The 16,085-nt window shown below is 42.9% G+C and overlaps 1 protein-coding gene across 5 annotated transcripts in view; it reads right to left on the reverse strand.

The window, feature by feature from the left end:
* The window catches only part of ZNF423 (zinc finger protein 423), a 229,122-nt gene that overhangs the window by 1,531 nt on the left and 211,506 nt on the right, over nucleotides 1-16,085 (reverse strand). The window lies entirely within an intron of this gene.

Here is a 16,085-nt window from a genome sequence, read left to right on the forward strand (position 1 = left end):
TGAGCTAGGTCCCCAGCATCCTCAAATACAAAAATTCATTTGCATTATTTTAAGCCCAGGCAATTTCCTAGTCTCCATCTGCCTAATAACAGAGCTGGGCAAGACCACCAGCTTGAAGAATAAGTTTTTAAAGACAAAATGAATTTTGAATCTAATTATTTATTTACAATGATGAAGCTTTAAAATAAAGTAAGATATTTTAACTTTTCATAAATCATCTGGTCCTTCTACACTACCCATAGCTACACCCTGAGCACGAAAAAAAGAGCGATCCTTCGCTTTTTCCAGAGATGACATCTTCCTGATGGAAATCGCCTGTGCAAAGAGCTAATGGGTGGCTGGCGATGTGGGGCCGGTGGCTGTGACCCTGTATGCACGCAGGAGCATTTCTGGACTGTGCACTCCCAAAAAGTGACCACCAGGTGTCAGAAGTGCTGCTGAGTTCCTAAATCATGGCCAAAGTTCTCTGCGGTGCTGGGGCGGGAATTGGGCTGTGGGAAGTCTGTGCAGTCTGGGCAGGCGATACCGGGCTGGGGTCCGGGCAGGTCACTGGAGTGGCAGAGGAGCCACAGCCACCACATGCACGGATGGAGCCCTCGAGAAGTGAAATACCAACAGCCGGTGACATCGCAAAGTAACTACTTGTTTAGCACAACGCTGGCCCTCTGAGCACACCCCAGTGTGTGTCCATAAATATTTCAGAACCACAAATCAGAACTCGAGTTACGGCATGTGAATGGACAGCTGAAAGTCCCTTGCTTTTAGACAATTTAACATCACCAAACATAAAATCCAGTGGCTTTTTATACATGGAAATTGTCCTGGCCTCAAGAAGGGATGACCTTTGCAGCGTTGGATGTTATTTTCAAGTCTAACAATGACTTCATGGAAGAGGATGCATGGAGACCTGCACACACAATGGCAGCACTGACAAGAAGCTTGCCCACTAAACCTAACCGAGGAAGCATGAAAATGTGAAAGAATACACAGGCCACTCTGTGCTCAGACACACTCCTTGGCATTTTAACAATGGCCAGTCCTTGTGCGCTTCATTACAATTCTATTTTTAGGTCATCCTGAATACCAATAAAAAAACCCCGAAAGGTTTACCATCTTCAAATTGAAAGAAGGGCTACTCGTGGTAGACAAATCCATACTTAGTTAGGCCGTGTCATTTCAAAGATAATGCACAATCAGCACTGGATGCATGACACACGGTCTACAGTCAGGGAACATGATTTCAAACTTGTGTGGCTGCTGCATTGATTACAACAGGCAGGTCAATAAAGGAATGGTATATGGCTCTAAATCTGATAATTAAGCTTTCGTGGTGAGCCCTCCCACCTCAAACATCAGCTAGTAACATGTTCTGAGCACTCTTGATACAAGGCATATACTGGGTTTGTGAACAGAGCTTGTGAAAGAAACAAACAAATTATACTCAAATGCTTGCAACCATTCAGAGCTGGGTTGGGTCCCTGTGCCAGGGCTAGGAGTTAAAAAAAAAAGGTACATTTTTCATAAGCAAATCTTGATTTTGTCTTAGTATCTTGGGAACGCACCATTTATTCCCCATGCATGCAATACTGACAATCAATATGCCATTAATAGGTAGAGCCACATTTTATACAGGACCCCACAAACAAGTCTGTAATGCCTACAGACACAACAGACTGTGTGCACCACGTCCTTCCCCTGCCTTTCTGAGCAGATCCTGCCATGTGCACAAACACTAAATACATGTAAATCGTGGTGCTGAGAATGCCCTGTGCCTTAGCAGAAACAGCTTTGACCCCGATGATACACTGGGTTGTTCCAAGCAGCAGAAGGACAATGTAAAGGCCAGAAGAGAACGAGCATTTTGAAACGTGATACTACAGGAATGCTTCTACCCAAGTAGCCTAAGGAAACTTCACCCACCTTTCCAGCAGCAGGATGGGCTGGCAGGAAAAAGCTCAGGCATGATTTTTCAGCTCCAGAAGTTATTGTTCAAAAAAAAGCAAGCTTAATGGTGATTTCCAGAGGAAAATAAAGCAGCCACAAAAAGGAAGGCTCTCCAGGCACACTCATGTGTGTTTGCACATGCCCACCGGCTCACAAGGCCATCCGTACACGGAGGCGTCTGGGGGCCAGCAGGAGGCAGGACATCATTTGGAAGCTGAACAGAAAAAATGGTTCTTCCCAGCTCCTGTTAGACCCCCTGGTTTGCACACAGCTCACAGCTGATACCCCACTGAATACATCATTCTGAGACATTATTGCAGCTGGAAAACTCTACAGCAGCACTAAGTCACCTGTCAAGATCAAGTAAGTCACTGCTTATTTATAGGACAAGGTTGGAAAATCTCTTCTTTTCTTCTCTTAATAATGATGCAAAATGGATAGCAATTCCAGTAGCTACATCAGTGGGAAAAATGCAACTAGCCCAAGCCTTGGGGCTGTCGCAGTATTTAAGCAGAATTTTCTACTGGCTGCACAATCCCCAAATGAACCATTTATGGGAGAGTCTGTGACCAAGGAACTGGGTGACGGACATTGCAGGAAATAAAAAGATTTCAAAGAATGGTTGATTATTGTCCGTGTAGATACTGATTGCTCTCCAGATCTCCCCTGGGGACACCCCCTGCCTGCCCTCTGGATGCAGATCAAGCCGTTTGTGCAGGACATCCACAATGAATATTTCTCTGTTTTTCTACATGCATGATTATGAAAACACTGGCATGACAATCTCCATTTTCAGAGCACTGTGTCAAGAAGGAAAGCATCAGGCTTGAAAGATGATCACTTACAGCAGTTCAAAGAACTCTTACAAGCTATATAAAGATCGAGAGAGAAAAAACACACACAAAAAAGCAGCACATGATGGAGCGAAGCTCCAAGCCAGGCAGTCAAGCTGGGAGTCTCCCACACTGCAACGATGCTCACTGCCAACAAGTCACAGGTGTACTACACAGGAGCAGGTGAAAAAAATAAAATGCAACTGTGAGGGGTGTGATAATGGTTTGGGGCTATAACACATCCAGTCTATAGTGCCATTATGCATCTGTTACGGATTTAGGTATTTTGTACCAGCCGTTTACAAGTATATTGTCTATGTGCAAGAGCATATACACCTAAAAGACCATATGTTATGCAGAGGTTAAGAAACGGCCCAACAAGGCTGCTGATGCCCACCACCCTCAGGTGAAATTCATAAGCCTTCTACAGTGTTACACAGAGACTGGGACCGATGAAAGGGCATAAAGCCTCTCTCTCCCCTTCCAAATCCCATTAAAACGAACAGAAACCATTCCTTAAATCATTTCAACAAGAATTTTGGAGATAATAGATTCACGTGACAAACAGCAAACATGAAAACCAACTGGTCATTAGCCATTGGGTGACCTATTAATCCCAATATTTTTTCCTGAAGTGTGGGGAGTCCTCCAAACCCAGGTGAGAGCCCAAGCAGTAGTTCCCTGCCTCTCCCCACCTCCGTGCCCAGGTTTCTACCCCTGCTTCAGGCACTGTCTGACTCCAAGCCCAGAGATCAGGGTCTTGGCTGAGGACCCCTTGGGGCTGTGCCCCCTCTTCCCCATTCTCTCTCCTTTGCCCCTTATGGAGCAGGGCAGGAAGGAGACCAATCCCTCCACTGACTACCAACATGCACAGCTTGCCAGACAAAAGCTAAACCTCAGAGTAAGGCGCTGACTTGAAGCAAAGGCTGAAGTCTCACATTTGAACATATACATAAAAAAAAGACAAAACAAAATGTCCAAATTGCTACAAACAGAAGTCGGAGTGTCTAAATATTTACTAAATGCCATCTGCAGCTTTCTTTTTTCAATGTTTTGCATCTTTTGAATTCAAACTGGTCCAAAAGTCTCTCAGCTGTTATTCCTCATTATATATCCATAAGCACACACGCGTATGGGCATAGGTACTATTTCCCTCTAACAGCAATCCATAAAGATGAAAATCTTTATGCCTTGACTTTATAAAGGGATTACTTTAGGCAGAGGACACAAGGCGACCCTTGCTTTAGCCACTGGAGATTATGCTCTCTACAGAAAGCTGTGAGCCTTAAATTGGTGGTGCTCTAATCCTAAACTGGAGAGGCATTCAAGGGATGCCATGACCCAGAAGAGCAAGTGGAAAAAAACTAAATTAAAAAAAAAAAAGGCACACTGAAGAGGGAGGAGTGTGAGAAGAGAAAAAGAGAGAGAGAAAGGGAAAGAAAGGAGAGCAAGTTTGCTTTACAGGATCAAACTATTTATTTTTATTTTTAATTTCTTTGCTACTTTCCCTTTGCTATCAGACTCTAAAGAAAAATCACCTTTGCACCCCCTTGCAGTTTGTATGTGCTTATTTTTAGAACTGTTTGACAATTATCCAAGGGTCTAAGACTAACAGATGGCCTGTCTTAAAGCCTCATATGTTCACTAGTTTGCACTTCTGACAAACAGTAAATGTACTCAAGAGTGTGCCATAAACAGGGCTGAATGAATACTCAGAACACAATTTAGTTAATACACTTCATTAAAACTGATAGTGGTAACCAATGTTTCCCATAAAACCAGGTGTTAATTGCCCTTCCAGTTGTTTCAGGTAACTCTTACCCAGTGACATTTATATGTTTAGATCGTAGTTTTTCAGGCAGCACAGTATTACTTCTTTCCTTTCCCTTGGTATTTTACCCACTACATAAAATGCTTGTAACAAGTGAACTCCAAGTTATCATGGCATGCAATAAAAAAAAAAAAATTGTCAGGCAAGACAGGTTCACATGTCCCTTCTTTATTTGAAGAATCGCTTGAAATGGAGGTAGAGGCAAAGGAAAGGTGGCACATCCTTTGTGAAAGGCAACAGCTGCCTGTGTTACTGCTTCCTTCATCTCTGAGCATCTGATAACTTGCCATGCATCAGTCAGTCCCTGTGTCAGCACACTTTGAGATGGCACTTCAACAAATGAAGGTAGAAGGCTGTCCTTTACAAGTTATTGAACCAGGAAAAAAATAAAAAATCATTTTGAGTGTCTAAGAAAATATGCCTGGAGGTTTGGTGTCACCTGAAAAGCAAAGTTGCCTGTTTCCAGTGGAAATAGCTGCACCTGAGTCACTCTGATTCTTGCACATGATTACTCAGGGCCAAATGCACCTGTCACTGGTTCCGTGACACAGAAACACTCTTCTGTGCCATGACAGAGATGCCCCCAGCACCCCTGGAGTTTCTGTACTCACTGGGAAGGGTGAGCAGACTCCCTCAGTGCCTTCTCAGCTGGGGGATGCCCCAGCCACTCCCAGAAACCTGCCTGGCTCCTCTGGAGACCAGGACCTGGCACTTCATCTGGAGTCAATAGGAAGGTTCAGAACTCGTAAAATATTTACAGGGCGAAAAAGCCGTTCCACACGTGACTGACTAAATGTTGACTGGTTTTTATTAATAAATCTCTTCCCGTGGCTGGCATGTTCCTACACTGAAATGCAGCTGCCCGGGTGTGGGTCTGCAGAGCCCCGGCAGAGCCAGAGGCATCCCCGCCCGCTGCCGGCCTTTGTTCTGCACTGGGGCTGTGCTGCCGGGCTGCAGCGCCCCAGCAACATCCTCCCTCCGTTTTATCTCTGTGTTACACTGCTTCTCTTCATTTTAATGTATTCCTGAATATTGATTGGCATTTCTGTGTTACTCTGGTTTGAAAAATTACCCTTTGATACAAATACCTTTCTTAGAGTTATTTTTTTTTCCCAGTCCCAGCCTTTTCTCACACCAGCTAAGGGTTATTAGATGATTTATGAATTTAATTTCTCTTCTAATTCAGGTTGTTTAGTCCTAATCAGACTTTGACAACTTACCTAACATGCTTTTCCCTTTCCACTTGAGACTAATAATTCTGTACCATCAGTCTTCCAGACCTGCCATCTCCTTCTATTCTTCTCTAAAACCTCAGAATAAACCAAGGCAAGCCTATTATAAGTGAACTCCAAGTGCAGACTAAGCCTGGCATAGCCTCTCATATTCAATTAAGTGCCTCACCAAAAAGTCTATATGCTTCTTTCCAAAAACACTGGATAAAATGCTGAAGCGCAAAAGCAAAGTGAAGCCTTTGGGAAAATCTCCTTACCACAGGACTTTGGAAATAAAAACCACAGAGGAATATATTATTAAGAGATAACCAGAGTCTTCTGTTAGAGAAACTAGCTGTAAACACACCGTAATTCACTGAGGCACCCAATGAAACCAGGGAGCTAATAATACCTGTCCTGAGGGACCACACGCTCCTGAGAATTTCACTCAGAAATGCAAATTTATCAGCATCCTTGTGACTCGTAGTCTCCAGTATGCCATGAGCAAGATCAAAATAAGCTGAGGGAAAAAACTTATACTTCCTAAATATAAAGGGAGAGGGACAAATTTAATTACTGTTGTCAGAAGGGCAAGAAACCAGAATATTTTTCGAATTCCTTCACTCCCCCCTCAGCCCCACTGTTTCTTCCTGACTGGATCCCAGAGCCCTTGTTGATCCCAAGAACAGAAAAGGGCTTGCAGGATCCAAGCACACCACTCTGCCAACAACATTTGGTGTTTTAACCTGGGCTTGGTAAGTCCATGGTTTTCTGGGAGCCTGGTCCTACAGATGCTCAGGGTCACTGCCACCCCTATGCCTCCACTGACATGTCACAAACCCAGCAGCACGAACGCCCTCTGCCCTCTGCCTGGCTCCCAAGTAACCCTCCAAAGCTGTCCTAGAGAATGGAAACACCCCACTTCTAGTCCACTTTCAAATCTAAGCCACACTAATTGGAGAAAGCATCTCCTGTCCACAGGTACACTCCTTTGACTCTGCTACACCAAAACCCTCAATGCGTGCCCCAGGGCTGACCTGTTTTTATCCACTTATTGGTGGTACTCAGGGAAGCAAAGTTTCAAAATCATTTGCAAGAGGAAAACTATTTTCCAGGAATCCTTCTTAAGTATTCCTCTCAAAAGCATGAATTGTTGATTCCTTAGAAGCCTATCTGAAGCTTACCTCATTAATCCCTCCTTGATCTAAGGTAAATCACATTGCAGAAGCCAGTTAATTGTTCCTTTATGTGAGGGCTGGCATCATCATTATGGAACAATTTGTGACTCCTTTAAAGACTAAATCATTTCCTGATTGGGTCTTTATTATAGGACCAGGATGGTGTCCTCTCACACTCTCTTTTCTCAAAAAATACTCAGAGCAAAAGGGAAATGCTTTACACAGTACCTTTAGCAGTCACCAGTCAAAATGCATAGACAAAGCTTCACTGAGTGATCATTTCTGTGAGAATGTAAGCAAACAAAAGCCAGGAAATTCAAAGTTGAACCTAAAACTCACTCGGCTGTTCTCTGGTATGGTAAGGGTCACCGAACACCATCAGATTACTTCTTGTAGCTTTTTCCCCTGCACCAGTTAGGTATTCCTTGTGTAAAGGACCATATTCCTGTCACATGGCCCCACGTACTGCTCAGACTGATAAAATGGCTGGTCAGTGATCTGCTGCCTTGGACATAATGGCTGTTATTGCTGGTTTCTCATTTCAAAAGGGGAATAAAAATCCTCCAGTGCAAGTGGCTCTACTATAAAATAGCAAGGCCACAGTTACAGAAGTGTTTTATATGCTGCCCCATTAGTATAGATGCCACCAGCACAGCAGAAATCTGCAGACAGGACTGTGCTCAGCCCAGTGCCCACTGCCTCAAGGAATTAACCCCAGAGGAGCTAGGAGAGTGAAAGCATCATGCAGGATTTGTTCTTATAAGTAAAAGAGGGGCAAAAATATCACCAACACAAGCTGTCTCCTCCAAGACATCACAAAACAAAACAGCAAGGCAATATTGCTGTTGCACTTGTGTGAAACAACTGGGTTAAAAAATGGGATTTTCTGCCAGTGCTACTCCATTACAACAGTGTCACTGGTCTCTGGAAAATCTGCCTTCTAAACAGCAAGATGCCACATTTTAAACAATTGTGATTTCATGCAAAGACTAAGAGCATGTGTCAGCCCCAAAGGAGGACAAATTTTTCAGAAGTAAATATGTTCTAAACTACCTCGCTGCTCCTTTTGAAGACACAATAATGTAACACACCGATGACAGATATGCCAGACACAGCCAAACCTCAATGCCCATGGCAATTTATTCAGGTTTAACTGTGCAGCAGAAACAAATGAGGAGGCTGGGTGGTCAGGCAGGAGTGTTCCCCCAGGGCTGGCACAGTGCGGGCGCTGCTTTAGCCACTCCTGCACAGTGCAAAGCCAAGGCAATTTGGTTCTGTGGACTAAGGCGACCTTAGGATGTCTGTCCCACCCGCCCAGGATGTGGCACAGAAGACACACGAGACACTCCACAGTGAATCAGCTCAAGCATAGCTGAGTGATAAACTCGGGACTGCTGCTGCCAAATCTGGTCTGGCTCACGCGGAGTTGGGGTGACAGAGCCTCGATGAACCCAGCCTGACCTTACACAGAGTCACGAGCTGTCTCTGCACTGATCCCATCAGCATGTACAGTCTTAGCTCTATCATCCAGATTTTTCCAACGAAGTCCCATAACCTCATTGAGGATAGACAGTTTAGTATGTCGTTATTCCATTACCACGAAACAAGAAAAAGAGAATATTAACAATCTGTCCACTCAGGTCGGGTCGCTGCACGTGTGCACCCAGCCCTACACCACACACAGCCAGCCCTGTTTCACATGTGCAGAACAGGCACAACCTGGAAACAAGCTGTATCCTAAATTATATTATCTTTCTTCCTTTCTCTTCTGGTCAAAGGATGGCATAAAACTGCTCTCAAAATACGATGTTAAAGCAGGGTATCAATTACACAAACTTTAGTACGTGATTGAATATACTTCTCCGGAAGCAACTTCAGAAAGAGCAAGGAGCAAGGCTGTTCCAGGGCTGTTTTCAGGTCCCTGAGAATAGGCTGAGTTGACAATAATAACAAGAGCATGGAGGTGCAGGCAGTAACAGCCCTATACACACACCCAGCTGCAGAAAGGCAAGCAAACCACTGACTTTCTAGCAGTTCCTCCTCCTTTTGCTCTTCTCAGGCCCCATTTTTTCCTGGCCACTTATCATGCTTGCTCCATGTATCTGACCTCACAAGGGAATGAGAACAGGTAAGCAAGGATTTAGCAGGAGTCTCTACTGTGCTCTTTAAAACCCCCTGGAAAAACTGGCCCTTGGCAGGACCTCTGTCCTCAGCTCGCTCCAGCAGCCAGGGCTGGAACCGCTGCTCCTGCTGCCTTTCACTGTCCGAGGAGATAAACCCTGGGATTACACCCTAAATCTCTTCCTTGCAAATCAGAGGTAAACCCAGGGTCTTTCAAATTTTTTCATGAAATTATTTTTCAAATTCCTCCTAACAATAAAAGTGATGGGGACTCCACCAGCACCACAGCAGTAGGCAACAGCAGTATAGTATCACTCCAGGATTTCCTGTCTGGAGTTCAGGCTTCACGTCTGAAATACAACACACACACAACATTTGTATGACCGAGGAAACACAAGACGCTTGCCACACATTTATTATCTTCCTGGGGAAATGATATAGAGGACAAAAGAGACTATATTTACTCCCTCCCCAGCTGCTTTTACAATCTAATAATTTATTTCTCCTGGACATAAATTTCAGATTTAAACGAAATCCCTGAAACCTAAAGATGCCACATGGTAGAGGCTAGGGCAGTATTTCTTTCTGTTTTGGAGATGGGAGTGCCTTAATGCATTGCTCAGTTAACCAGGAGCCTTAAAATTTGGGGGAGGGGATGAAGGGGACAAGCAATTAGACTGTGGCAGGCCCTAAATGCAAATATAGGCAACTGTGATTACTATATTCATGCACAGAGTTAAAAATATCTGGTTATTGAAAATTATTTTCTCATTCCATGGGGGTTTATCTAGGTTTAGGCCAAGATATTTATTTTTTTCTGCAGCAGCTGTACTGGGGATTCTTTTACATTTTTCTTACACAGAAGCTATATATCATTCACATTTCCAAAAACTGAGGTGCTTTCTATGATGTAAGAAATCTCTACAATTAGAAACAACCATGTCCTCTTTCAGAAAGATAGAATACATCTCCAAACCCTTCTAGTCAGCAACTAAGGTAGCAGTGCTCTTAAAGCAAATGTAAAAATCCAGGGTACAAATTCATGTTAACTGTTACAGATATATCCATCTGTTAGCAAACTAACTACTGACTGAAACTGATGAACTCACTGAAATGCAATTTTCGAGTCTACTAGCGTCTGTTCTCTTCTAGTAATAAAGTAAATGCTTTTCAATAACTGTGCTGCTTTTGAATGCCAATTTCCATTTAAGCAGGTTCAGGTTCTCTCTTAAAAAAACCCCTAAAATTAAAATAGCAAATGCCTTTTCTTTCCAAAGGTCAAACTCAGCTTTTAAAGAACATGCAACATTTCAGCAAGGCAGAGAGGACAAAATTCCAATCAGATAAATGGGCTGTGCAATGATTGAGAACCACGGCTGCCTCAGGTTTCTGAATGGGCTGTAGGATAGAATTTGGCACAGTCTGATGTTGAAGCTTATATCTCTTTTACTGCAGACAAGAAATTCACTGAAATATATAAATAATGAATGTGGCTGGGGATCTCTGCTGGTACTACTGCTGGTTCTGCAAGATGCAGGAGCAGAAACATACACTGCTCCATGTTTTTGTTATTAGGGAATCCTTGTTCTCCAATAATAAACACAGAATATTTTATCTGAAATGGCTTCTGCAGCAAATACTGTATAAGTTTCAGCTTTCTAAAAGTGCCAGCAAATTGCAGAAAGATAAGTTACAAAGACGTACCTAATTTGCTGTGATGAATTGTGTGCATGCTTCAGTGATCAAAACTGCAGCTGAGACCCATTATATTTAATGATCTAGACATTTCTTGTGAAAACACTCAGGCATATACTGTTATGTCTGGACAAGCATCCCCATTTTGCTCTAGGAGAAAGCAAATGAAGAGACTGAACTTCTAAAAGGATGCTGTACACCACCCTTGATGAGCTCTTTAAAACTGAGGCTGATGAAGCTCCACTATTTTCCTTAAGTAATGCTTATGCTCTGCCCTTTCCAGTGCAGCAATCCTCTTCCTTTGAAAAATGAAGTCAGTTCCTTTGGATGCTAGCGACACTTACAGGAGGCAACAGAGCTAATCTATGCTCAGACCACAAACTAAGTCTCAGGGCAGCTACCACAGCAGAAGAAAATCAAAGGGGCTGTATTAGAGATCTCTTCCCACCAGCAAAGAAAAACTATGACGAGACTTTTCAGACAGAAAACAAAAGAAAAAAAAATATTTGCCGACATATTATACAAGTGTTCTTTTTCTATTTTAAGGACTATGTCCTGCTTACACAGGCATGTGCTACCAAGCTGGGTAGAGCCAAGCAGTGGTAGCTGGTTCTGCTGTCCCTGAGGACAGTTTTCCCACACATCCAGCTGTGCCAACAGCCATGCTCACAGACCCACAGCTTACGGCCCCTTTGCTCTGTGGCTCTACACAGAGCAGCAGGAAACCCTCCTATGGGGACAGGGATTTCACCTTGTGACCATGTGAAGGACTTCTGAATAAAGGGTCTGTGGTTTCCAGCCCTTTACATCTGTCTCCTCCAAAATTCTCCTGCATGGTACTGAGTATATTGTTCAACCCCTGCCTTTCCAACTTTGTAAAACAGGAAAAAACAAAGCCAGGAAAAGTGCTGGTAGGCTTAATTCATTCATAGTTATAAGAACCACGGACATCTGCAGAGAAAAGCCACAGAATTTTCCTGCTACCACAGATTCAAGAGCTCATGTTCTCTCTCCCCGGTCAGTCTCAATCTCCTCCTGTCCTTGTTCAAAAAAAACAGAGCAAGACATAAACGCGTGTTTTGACTCCAGAAATAAGGATTTCAAAGTGCTATTTCATTCACCTGAGGAACTGCTAAATACTATCACAGTGATAATTTGTGATAGTGTGGTAAAGAATGAAGAAAAGGTATTTGTTAATTGTTGACATAACAAAATTAATTTTCCATCCCTAAACTTTTCCTCATCTCTCCTGTGAGCTCTGATGCAATGTTACTGACTGGCACTGCTGAAATGCCAACTTGCATTTCTCATCCTTAATTTCTCTCTAAATGTCATTAGTAATTGTTATTGCCAGACCAGAGAGTGCAATCTGGTCTTTCCAAAAGAAAATCTATTTCTCATTTCTTCTCCTGTGCTTCCTCCTTTTGGTCAGGATGGATGTTTAACACATGTGCTTTGCTTCCAAGAGGATGGGAACACATTAATGTATCTGGAAGTACAACATTCCTGCTTTATTTATTTACATATAGCATGCCTGGATCCTTATGAATACCAAATTGTATATTCAGAAGGGTCTTCAAAGCACATCTTTCAAGAACACTAACAAGTCTTAATTGAATAAAGCTAACAAGTAGGGGAAGGAAACACCCTTTAATCTGTGCATACAGACTCCTCTCTGGATGCTTCTGTAAATTACTCTTTTGGTGGGTAACAATGTTGTCAAATATAAAAGCACATGGTATGATTTTTCTCTCTTTCTGTCACACAGAAGAAAATCCTTTTCAGTGAGATGAGTAAACTGGTCTAGCTTTGGTCTGGATTAAGGTCTAACCCTAACTGACCCACACAAGTAAAAGTGGTGTCCAGCACTAAGCAGAGAGGTGAGCTTAGACATCTGTGTGCAAAGGAAAACCTGCCAGTGTAAAAGGCTGGCTCCTTGCACATCACTATGTATTGAGCCAGCAATTTGTATAGTTAAGTGCAGCATCTACAAAATTTGGTCTCCGATACTTAAAGGCAAGTAGTACCTTGGCACTTTGAGTCAATTTTAGAAGGGACTCTGTCATGACAGACCTTTAACTGAGTTCCCCATAATCAGCACATCTTTCATTTGCATGTCTGCATTATATTTTGCAATGTATATAAAGTAATTAATTCAAAGCTAAGCTGCATTTCCATATCCATTAACTAAAGGCATCTTATCTCAAAATAAATAGACATTTGGACATTTCCAGCCAGGAATTGTGCTTTCAATAAACACAATTGATGCATATACATTGTCTCTTGGCGGCTTACACTCCTGCCCATCTGTTGGGATGGCATGGTGCCTACGCAAAAGTTGGTTGGACCCTTGCCCTAGGGCATAGATGACAGGCAACGACGGGTTTAGCTGGGCAGCCTGAGCACCAGATCCAAGTGCCATCTCAGCTGTAGGAAGCCCCTTCTGTGTGCCAGCGCTGCCACATTGGAACGACATGCCTCCTTACACTTGATCACACATGTTGACACTTGGGTGCGCTTAAGTGCATTAATGACTGAAACGATGCCTTTCACCTGGCTCAAATCTTCCTCCCCCTACTCTGCATCGCTGCTCGGTTTTCTGCACATTTTCATGTGGCTGTGGACACTCTGTCAGCCAGGGCCAGCCACAGAACAGCGTTAATGTTGTGAGAAATGAAGGAGGGTTTTTTGTTATGGGCCATGCTGCTCCAGTGCCAGACATTTCTTCATCTCAGGTGAGAGATCTTTCTGCAACTCACTGAAGACACCTCAAAGAGGACAGAGATGCAGCAATATATTGATCACAATCATCTTTCCAATCATCTTACGTCAAGCACAGGGCAATTCAATATTTCTGCACCATTCTTTGTTGCAGCAGATGTGGCCACGCAAAGAGGCCACCCAGTCTGGATGATCTTGCTGTTCCAACAGCCACCCCAGCCCCTGGCTCAGCAAACACTAGCTCCCTGTGTGCTAGGGAAGAAGGTGCTGACAAATCACACAGAGGTGCATGAGCATGAACAGCCCTTGTTCTTACATCAACCTCTGTGGATGTCAGGCCCAGGAAACCTCTGGCGTCCCCTGCCCAGAACCTCAAGTGCAGCTTTGGCAGACCCAGCAACAGCCCCATGTAGCCTACAAAGGTGTTTCTTAGCTTTGGTCTTTATGAAAGCCTGTTCCAAATTTTTAAACAGCCATGTATTCCTGCTCCCCTGAATTTAAGCACAAGTATTGAAAACCAGAGACCTAATAGGTAAAACTCTTCCCTACTGTGACAACAGATCAGAGATAAAACTTGTGGTTTTGCAGTCCATAAAAAAATGTTCAGGCAGGCAGACTCAACATGATGGGTATGTGCCTACAGCACTTTTAATTTTTAATTATTGTTAGTTATAATTATCTGACTGCGTCTGAATGAAACCCAGCAATATGGCTGGAATAGATTTTGGTAGTCGTGTAATTTATTAGCTTTGTAACTACTAATAATTAAAATTTAACAATACTCCAAGCACCATAGCAACATTTTTTTTTAAGAAACACTAGCCAAATCTGCTAGGATAACTGACTAGGTAATTTTCAGTATTTTAAAGGAGGACTAATATTTTAAAAATTAAAAAAAAAGGAAAAAAAAAGAAGAGAAAAAAAGAGGGAAAGATAGACAACAGACTCTTAAATGCCCATCAACCACCAAAATGCAAAGATTAAAAAAATCTGTTTTAAAAGAAAAAAAATGGATTTTTACTTGCAGAGAATTAATTCTATACATTATTTTGTGTGTCCTTTGTATGAAACCTAGAAAGAGTTCAGAGTATTTTCCAGTAAGAAGCTCCTGATGTTTAACATCCAAATCATACATAAGTTCTGAAATATAGCAAAAGTTACAGCAAAGGAAGCACTGCTTTGAGATAGAGCCACATTTCAGGTCCTATTTGTCCTGCCACCCACACACTCTCCAGGGAAATACACTTTATACAACTTCATCAAGATATCATAGATTTGCCTTTCTCTCCACTGTCTGTATGGACACTGGAGCCCAGAAGCACTGAGATACTTCAGTGTTGCAATCACACTTCTATTTAAGTAAGCTTTCTTATATCTCCAGAAAGTAAGTGAAGTCCATTTCTCAAACAGGAGCTGGAGCCATTAACCCCTAAAAGATTTGGAATAGCTGGGTACAGATCCAAAATTGTCTAAGTCTTTCTTCAGTGCTCTGACCATTGGTGGTGAAATGAGCCCTGAGATGCAGCCCTGCAGACTCACCTCTGTGCAGGTGGGTCACAGCCAAGCCAAGAGGCTCTCAGTCTCCTCTGTGCTTCAGGGGACACTGCTGTACCCAGATGGCTCCAAGCATCACTGGCATAAGCAGCTGGAGATGTTGCTCCCCATTGCCCCACTCCCAGGGAGGCCAGCACAGGTCCAGAGCAGCCTCTTCACAACCCCCATCGGGTCACATCAGACTGTGGGGTGGTTGCGGTGCCCCCACGCCTGGGCAGGTTTCACTGCTCTACAGGAGGCACATCTAACATCAAGCTGACATTAAAAGCAGTCTCAAAAAAAGAAAACTTGCTTAGGGCTTGATCTGCTGTAATCAGCAGAAAGAATCCCAAGGACTTTGATGTGGACCAAATCAAGCCCCTGGAGGACGTTCATGGTAAATCATTATTAATATAATGAGTGCAATTTCTGTGCAGCAGCTCATGCCTGTTTATGGATATATGAAAATTGCCAGCTTTTCACATAAAATAAAATGAGAGGGGAGACAGACCACAGTGTTAGCCAATGAGCCATAGTAGCCACTCTCTTTTTGATATGTGTATATTTAAAGAAACTGGGCACTTAAAATGACAGCAAATTCTGCCAGTGAAGCTCCCTTAATTTAGTGGTTTGACATATCTCCAAATCTGAACAGAAAAGAAAGCCCTTTATTCATAGCAGGCAATAAAACACCTGAACACCTGTGCTAGGAAAGACCTGGCAGGTACCCTGCTCCCTTGGTACCTGGATTATTTGTGCATTGTTTATTATATCCCTTGCCTTAGTTTTCATCAATTGTAATCATTTAGGGGGAAACAGTATGATTAACAGTACACAAGCAAACAGCAGGAATTAATCCTTTAAATACAAATACTTCACTGGTTATGTGATGGCTCCTTGAAAAAGCAGTGTGGCAAAAGAGTACATACAAAAATCTTGCTTAAGTTTCCTCTGAAAATCACTGCTCAGTCACAATTTGCTTAATGCAATTCTCGATGCAAGAAACTGAGGAGGGATC

This window comes from Pseudopipra pipra, chromosome 14 (genome assembly GCF_036250125.1).
Source record: "Pseudopipra pipra isolate bDixPip1 chromosome 14, bDixPip1.hap1, whole genome shotgun sequence".
In the NCBI taxonomy this organism is placed as follows: Eukaryota; Metazoa; Chordata; class Aves; order Passeriformes; family Pipridae; genus Pseudopipra; species Pseudopipra pipra.